Source organism: Tupaia chinensis, unplaced genomic scaffold (genome assembly GCF_000334495.1).
Source record: "Tupaia chinensis unplaced genomic scaffold, TupChi_1.0 Scaffold139457_1, whole genome shotgun sequence".
In the NCBI taxonomy this organism is placed as follows: Eukaryota; Metazoa; Chordata; class Mammalia; order Scandentia; family Tupaiidae; genus Tupaia; species Tupaia belangeri.
Window position 1 is genome coordinate 1,000,642 of NW_006199342.1, and position 8,595 is coordinate 1,009,236.

At 42.0% G+C, this 8,595-nt stretch overlaps 1 non-coding gene and 1 pseudogene across 1 annotated transcript; both read left to right on the forward strand.

Moving 5' to 3' along the window:
• The first annotated feature begins 67 nt into the window (after nt 1-67).
• Nucleotides 68-150, forward strand: TRNAL-UAA (transfer RNA leucine (anticodon UAA)). The gene has a single exon. It is a non-coding gene; the product is annotated as a tRNA-Leu (tRNA).
• A 7,562-nt stretch (nt 151-7,712) lies between these two features.
• On the forward strand, nt 7,713-8,130 carry LOC102473772 (interferon-induced transmembrane protein 2 pseudogene; annotated as a pseudogene).
• The last annotated feature ends 465 nt before the right edge of the window (nt 8,131-8,595 follow it).

The window sequence follows — 8,595 nt, forward strand, 5'->3', positions numbered from 1 at the left end:
GGGAGGGTGCGAGGAGGACGGTGGAATACAGCTTGTAGGAAGAGCGAACGAAGGCTCATCCGCCTGCACCAGGATGGCCGAGTGGTTAAGGCGTTGGACTTAAGATCCAATGGACATATGTCCGCGTGGGTTCGAACCCCACTCCTGGTAGAGCTTCCTTTTATTTTTTTTCTTTAATTTCTAAATTTAAAAAAAAAAAATGTACACCCGTCTCACGGAGCACACCACATTAGACATTAGAATTCCGGCTTCGGGCTGGGAGGAGCGAAAGCCTCACAACGCTCGGCTCCACTTTCTCTCTCGGAAGAGACTATGCGGCCAGGGTACGCGGGGAGATGGCTGCTGCCGGGCGCTCCGGGCTCAGCTCCCAGGGGGCAAGGCGAGCGATCTCTAGGCAGGGGAGGGCTTGTGAGCCAGTGGCGTATTTTAAAACTGCTTCCAACCTTTAAAAAGTACGTCTCTCTCTGTCTCACTCTTTTTCGTCCGTTAATTGCACACAACTCTTCAATTTACTCCTAGAAGGCACAAAACCGAATGCATTATGCCTCTAAAAAGTTCACCAACTTGCATTCGGCTTAGAATGGTTACCAATAGGGTGGTTTAGTTTTTCTTTTTTAAAAAACAAAAAATGTGTTTTTTTAAAGTGAAAGCAATCTAAGACCTAAAAACAAGTTGATAGTCTGGTGCAAAGAACTTTTTCCCCCTTTGTGATTACTTGAGAGTAAGATAACCTACTAGATGCTGGATTATAGGATAGTTAAAATTAACATTTTTAAATTTAATTTAAAAAAAAGAATATAAAAAGCAGTCAATAGCCAGTTCGAATGAAACATGGAGATATGAAAATGAAATTTACTACCACCTAATCTTCAGACCCCTTCCACCACCAGTTGTCCAGAGAATGTTCATGATAGCAGAAGGCCCACGTGCAGAGCAGTGTGTTGCACTTACCCGGCTGGCCTTAGGCTGCTGCAGTTGGGGTCCTTTCCTCAGACACACCAGGTCATTTTGTAGGGTGTCCCTTTGTGAATTGGGTTTTCTGTTGTTTTCTCCTGATGGGATTCAGGTATGCTTTTTCCGTAGACTGCCACATAAGCGATGGTGGGTTCCTCCTGCATCCTTTCCGGTGCCATGATTTTGTTGTGTTCTATTACTAATAACTTAATCCCTTTTATTGAGCATCTCTGCCAGGCTTCTAGAAAGTTACTCTTTCTCTCATTGCACATAATATATATTTTGAGAAGATGTGCTTTGAAGCTATATAATCTGTTCATCATCAACTGTCATTGTATTCAAATTATTTATGAAATCATTAAATATGTACTCATGGTGTCCTATTTTAATTAACAGTTACAATCCATTCTTTCATTGTTTAATGAGTAAAGTGTCCCAGATTTGGCCAATGAAGTTCTCTGAGGCTCTTTTGACATGTCTCCATCATTCTTCAGCACTTTCCTTTGTCCTAGCCCGGGACAGTCCAGGTGCACCTTACACTTTCCTGACCCAGGCCTAGAAGTAACGTTTCCCAAAGATCCTTGCTTCCTTTTAGTGAAGAATGGTGTTTAGAAACCAAGATCTCAGTGCTAGGTGTATTCATTGCTTTTGAGATATCGTTGTTCTCAGGCCCTCTGAGTAGACAGAATTAAGGGTTGTGTGTGTGCATGTATGCACCTATGCACACACATACATCTCTATGTATCTATATGCTTACTTATATTTTTATTCAGGATAAAATATTTTTATATTTTATATCCAGTTTTTTTTTTTTTTTTTCAAATTTGTCAGAGGATGCATGTGCTTGCCAGAGAAAGGCAGAGAGACCGAAAAGAGATAGGGAAAGTGAGGAAACATTCCCCAGGGGCATGGTCACGCTGCAATCTCTTCTCCATCTTTCCTTTTTTTCTGGATTTTGGGCACACATACACATGCACCCAACATGTTTTTCAAGTTACTGGGTCCAGGAAATTAAACCATACGGTTTGCCATGTGGGATCCACTTGCCTTAACCACCAGGCCATGGGCTGGTCTCCTGAATTGCCAACTTTGTTCTGGTTTCTCTCTCTGCCCCTATTTTACCTCCCTAAGCTCCTCGCTCTACCTTGCATAAGTTCATCTGATAGATGTGGGATTGAATTGCTCAGGAAGGGAAGGAAAGAGGAAAATAAAGAATGTCTAAAATGTTTGGAAATAAACTTCCTGCCAGCATTTGAGAACTAGCCATGAGCCAGCCACTGTTAAGATTTATGGGCTGTGCAAATAACCTAACCTCTGCCTCAAAAAGTTCTGATCATGAGAGAGAGAGATATTAATAAACCACATTTATAACGGTAAAATATGAATTATACCCAAAGTGCTAGTGGAGCAATGTGGGGATCCCTGTTCTCTAGAAAGTCAGCTATGTAGAGAACTGAAGGAAAAGAGTAGAGTTGGGGAAGGGCCAACCAGGAGAGGGAGGGACGTGCAGGAAGGAGAAGTTACCTGGAAACCACGCAAGGTGTGGTGTCCAGAATCCACTGAAAGACCTGAAACAAGAAGCGGCCTGACTCATGCCACATTTGAAAGGATTTTTGGCATGTTGAGGGATGCTGAATGTGTACAAAATGTTTTGGGGGGCATTTTTAAATTCACTCAATAGCTAGTTAGAAAGAGCTCAGTCTTTCTCTCACTTTCTCCTTAAAAGCCCAGCATGTTTTCCATGATAAGAAGACCTATTATATTAAGAGTCTTATATTAAAAAAAAATTCCTAAGGAGCCAGCAGGTGGCATGATGGTTGAGGGTGCTGGACTCCCATATGACTAACTGCGGTTCGAGTCTCGGACCTGGCAGCTTGGTTCCTTGCTTTCTCTCTCTCTCTCTCTCTCTCTCTCTCTTGCACTCTGTCCCTCTCTGGGTCAAATTAAAATAAATAAGTAAAGTTTAATAAAATAATTATTTAATAAAAAAGTTCTTAAACTATAGCAAATCATTTGTAGTTAAAATGTGAATCGTTTGTAGGCATACCACCATTCAGCCTACAGTGACTTTCTAGTAATTATTTTAACAGTAAGAACCTAAGTCACTACTTTGAGTTTTAAATCAAGAGTATGGATTTATAAATATCAAACTAGTTGTAAGTTAATCAAAATTGTTTGATATTTTCTATTGGACTTTTTATGCAGAACTTTATAGAAAAAGCTGAAACCAATACATTCAAACAGCGACACCTACTGGTTAATTGGAGGCATATTTATTTGTTAAATTCTGTCGGCCTGCCAGCCTTATTCTGAATGTAAAATTCTAATGAATTATTGTGCCACAGTTACTGTGTTTAAAAGCAGATTAATGCTGTGTCTGCCCCAGCCTGTAAATTGACTTTCTTTTCTGTCTTCCATTATTGATGATAAATCAGCTATTGAAAACAATCCCAGGTCACTGACATAACTTGCATTTGATTATATGACTAGAACCTTTAACTACAGCATCATCTTTGTTATTTCAATATGTTTTTTATTTCAATATGTTTTTTCTTTTATAATTTCTTATCTACATTTATTTGTTGTATACTTTTTTTGGTGTACGATATGGTTTTTCAAGGCATGCATGTAGTGTGCATGATAGTTGAATCAAGGATATTACCATATTCATCATCTTCAACAAAGAACCTTACATTCTTGTGTCTCTTAAATGCTTTTTTCCAGAGCCCTCTCACTCACCTACCTCCTATATAGCTTCTGGTATCTTCATTTGCCCTCTCTATTTATGTCTTTCAATTTCTACCATAGATTGCAGGCATTTTATATATGTTGAGCAGGGACATACGGTGTTTGTCTTTCATTGTCTGGTTTATTTCACTTAGCATGAAATCTTTGGTATTCTCTCACTTTATGCTAAATGACAGTCTTGCTGTTCTTTATGGCTGAAGAGTATTCCGTTGTGTACATGTGTCACATTTTAAAAAAATAATTATTTTATTTAACTTTATTTATTTCCTTTAATTTGAATAGAGAGGGTCAGAAGAGAGAGAGAGAATGTGAGAGAGCAAGCCACCAGGTACAAGACTCCAACCGCTTTCAGCCAGTGTCCTTCACCACCATGCCACTTTCCCAGCCCCAGTGCCACACTTTTTTAAATCTAGGTATCAGTTTTGGGGCACTTAGGTTGGTGCAATGCCTTAGGTATCATGAATAATGCTCAATTTTTTTTTTCGAATGCCGAATCTGCTTATGAAATTGAAAGGAAATAGATACCTAGTTTAACCACCAACTTCAAAACAGCGAAGCCATGACCAGTTTGAGAAATCCTGAAGAAGCAGCTTTCTTGGCCCTTGCAAGAACTGACGGGAGAGAAGCGGGGTTGAAGAAGGGGCCGAAGGAATCAAGAGAGGTGCAGTGTGGTTAAAATGTGAAGACCTTAATCATTTCTTTTGTTTTTCATGTTACGTGTAGATACGATCTCAGCTAGTCAAAAAACAGATAGGATGCATGAGTGTGCCTCATCTATGTGCTAGTTGTTCAAATGGGGTAGATTTTAATGTCCCAAGTTTTGTGAGTCTGTTCAGTTATAAATATGCTCTGTAAGAGGCAGAGAACATAATTCCAGATTCTTTGTGTCTACTCACTCTACTGCAGGGTAGAGAGCTGCTGCAAAACGAACTGCTCCAAGTTTCCTTTTCACCAAGACGGGTTTCAACGTCTCTGAACCATTCTTAGAGTGTCTGACAGAGAAGAATGACTGGTGCTGTGGTCGTGATATCAGTTTGAAGAAAGATGACATCAAAGCAGCATCCTAGGTTGCAGATTAGTATTTGGCAAAGGTTAAACTCAGCATGAAGGGCCTGAAGGGAAAAGTGGCCATCCCAGTCAGGCCACATCAGGCAGTGATAATCTGTGACCTCAGAATGTAAGTGAGCCAGGGGCCAGAGCCATCTCATGAGCCATTCCAGTGAGGGATCATCATGGGCTCCTTGCTGCAGTGAAAAGGAAACTGATCCTAGCAGTGTCCTTACTGGATTATCTGCACCCAGTATCTATCTATTGAACATATGAACAATCCCCAAAGCTACTGAGTATACCTCACAATTCATTCTGTGTATTATACATATATTAATCTTTATTCAGAGCATGTGTTTTAAAAGATAACAAGGCAGGGACCAGCAGTTGGTGTAATGGCTATGTCGATGGACTCACGTAGTCGACCGTGGTTCGAGTCCCGGACTCAGTGGCTTAAACTCATACCAGGAGCGTGTTCGTGCGTGCCTGAAATCCTGAGAAAAGAATGGAGGAGAAGGCATGGTCAGCCCCCCCTGGGGGGTGATTTCTCACTTTCTGTCTCTGTCTCTCTTTCTGGCAAGCGCACATCCCCTATAGCAAAAACCTCTCAAAAAAAAATAAAAAGAAAAAAGAATAAAAGTTATGTTTTTAGTCAGGTACAGTAAGATGCACAGACACAGAAATTATTTTCATAAGGAAGAAGGTTTTATTTCACAGATCCCTAAAAACAGGAGCTACCCATGCCACATAGGTTCACACTGGAGAAGCAGCAGGTCAATCAGGAGGCAGAGGGGTGAAAGGAAGGAAGCTTGGACGATGGGAAGGTGTGGGCGATAAATGGTAAGCTGACTTGGGATTGACTGGTTCGGGAAATTTTCATGAACTCTGAGCTCTAAGGGCGATTCTGAGTTGTCTGGTATCTCCAGAACTTAGCTCTCCTTGGAGGGACAGCCTCTGCCTAGTGAGTGAGGCCCCAGATGCCACAGAATCAAGAACACGAGGGCCAGCTGGTAGCGTGCAGGTTAAGGCACTAGATCCCACATGGCTGGCTATGTACTTTGAGTCCTGGACCCGATGGCTTGAAATTTGCACTGGGCATGTGTGTGTCCTAAGAGGAGAATGGAGGAGAAGGGATTGTAGAATGGCCATCCCCCTGGGGGGTGATTTTTTCACTTTTTTTTCTCTCTCTGGTCAGCTCACATGCCTTATAGCAAAACATTTTTTTAAAAAAGGAAAAGAAAGATAAGAAAATATGAATACAGCATGGGTTCTCTCGTACTTTTTTTCCTTCTTCGTTTTTTTTTGTTTTGTTTTGTTTAACCTTTCTTCACTCTCTTCTTTCCTTCAGCTAATATAGTCCGTATCTGATTAGGACAATCAAGATTCAGAAGCCCAAAGAGAAAGACACTTGAGTAGTTTTTAAGTTATTCCTTCCTGTATAAGCTATACAATATACTTGTACCATTCAAGTCTCAAATTTATTTTTGGGTTTAGATTGTATTTTCGGCCACTTTATTCATTGCTACAGTGTGTTAAGGCTGAAAGCTACTGAATAGAATGTCTTTAAAAAATTATTTATTTATTTAATTCCATTTGTTGTTATTATTATTATTTTAATTTGACCAGAGAGAGAGAAAGGGAAAGTGAGAAAGCAAACTGCCAAGTGCAGGACTCAAGCCACAGTCCGCCATATGGGAATCCAGCACCTTTACCAATCACGCCACCTGCCAGCCCCTAGGTACGACTTTTTAAATTGCATCAGAAAGATGAATTTTTTTTTTTTTTGAGAGGTTTTTGCTATAGGGCGTGTGTGCTCACCAGACAGACAGAGAGACAGAAAGCGAGAAATCACCTCCCCCCCCCCCGGGGGGGATGGCCACGCTGCAATCCCTTCTCCTCCATTCTCCTCTTGGGATCTTGGGCACACATGCACACGCGCCCAGCGTGAGTTTTAAGCCACCGGGTCCGGGACGCAAACCACAGTCAACTACGTGGGAGTCCAGCGACATAGCCATTACGCCAACTGCTGGTCTTAGAAAGATGAATTATTAAGGAGTGTGTTCATGGCTCAGTGCTGTGGCCCAGGCAGTAGGGAATGCCAGTGAGATACAGAGCCATGTGGGCGGGCTTGGATTTGGTTCTCTGCTTGACCTGAACATGCTGGGAGAACATGGGAAGAAGGAGAGCTAAGAGCACCCTCCACAGGGTCTGGTCATGCCTTGATCCCCTTCTTCTAGCCCTCCGAGCCAATGAATCTTGGGTATTTAGACACATGACTGGTCTATTTCAGGCCAACCATGCTGGCAAATTCAAACTGTGGCTGACATGTGAGATCTGGCTTTCTCCTGAGCAGCACTTTACCACGGTGACACTGAACCAGCCCCAGGTCATGTTTTAATTCTAACTCTGACTTTTGTTAGCTGTGTTTTGCATTAGCTATTTACAATAGCTTCTCTGTGTCTTTTGTTTTTGCACCTATAAAATGGAGTTGATAATGGTATTTATCATATATTTTGTTGTAAGAGATGAATGTGATGTTTCCGAAATGTTTAGAAAGTGCCTAGCATATAGAATCATGAGACTGAGCTATGGCTATACTTGAACAATTCTTATAAAGTATACACTAGGGGGTCATCGGGTGGTGAGTAGCTAAGACGCTGGATTCCCGCATGGCAAACTGTGGTTCGAGCCCCGGACCCAGTGGCTTGAAAATCACTCTGGGTAAGTGTGTGTACATGCAGGATGACTGAGTGTGCGGGCCCAGAATCCTGAGAGGAGCATGGAAGAGAAGGGATTGCAGGTGGCCATCCCTCCTGGGGAGTGATTTCTCACTTTCCCTCTCTCTGTTTTTCTCTGGTGAGTGCATGTGTTCTATGCCAAAGACCTAAGAACAATAATAATAAGGAAAAATCGAAACCACTTTTAGAACAGCAGGCTGCCTCGCCATCAGAGCTGTGTGCGCCATGAACCATTCTTCCCAAACCTTCACTCGCGCTAGCACTGGCCCTCCCCCAAACTATGAGATGCTCAAGGAAGAGCATGAGGTATCTGTGCCCGGGGCGCCCACCGTGATCAGCATCCAAAGCGAGACCTCGGTGCCCGACCATGTGGTCTGGTCCCTGTTCAACACAGTCTACGTGAACTACTGCTGCCTGGGCTTCATCGTGTTCGCCTACTCCGTGAAATCTAGGGACAGGAAGATGGTGGGCGATGTGATGGGGGCGACGTGATCGGGAGCCCTCCACTGCCAAGTGCCTGAACATCTTCGCCCTAGTCATCGGCATCATTCTGACGGTCATGTTCATCATCCTTTTCACCGCTGCTCCAGTAATAATTGCAGATATGATTCAACTGATGAAAGAGTCTTTCCAAGGCTCATAGTCGGTGGCCATGGCCTGTCCACCACCACTGCTGGCCTGTCCCTGGGGCCTTTGGGCCTGCCCCTTGCTTTTCTGCAGCTGCTTCTCCTCACATGTCTGACTACAGTGGGAGTCAATAAAGTGCACATGTTTGTAAAAAAAAAGAAAAACAAAAGAAAGAAAGAAAGAAAGAAAGAAAGAAAGAAAGAGAAAAATAATAATAATAAATACAGTGTACATTGGATGGACCAGTTTCATCACAAAGAGACAACTGCTCATAGAATTGATTCTCTTCAACGTATATTGTATTCACTATAGCAATTATGGTGGAATAGGTAAGATCATTTGGAAAAAAATAGTTTTTAAAAGAAATTTGGGTGGAGAGCATAGATTGCATTCTTCTAATATGTTTATTAAACTTTCTTTTTAATTTAAGTTTTTAAATGCCCAATTTTTCATCAGCAACAACTTCTTCTTAAATAAAACT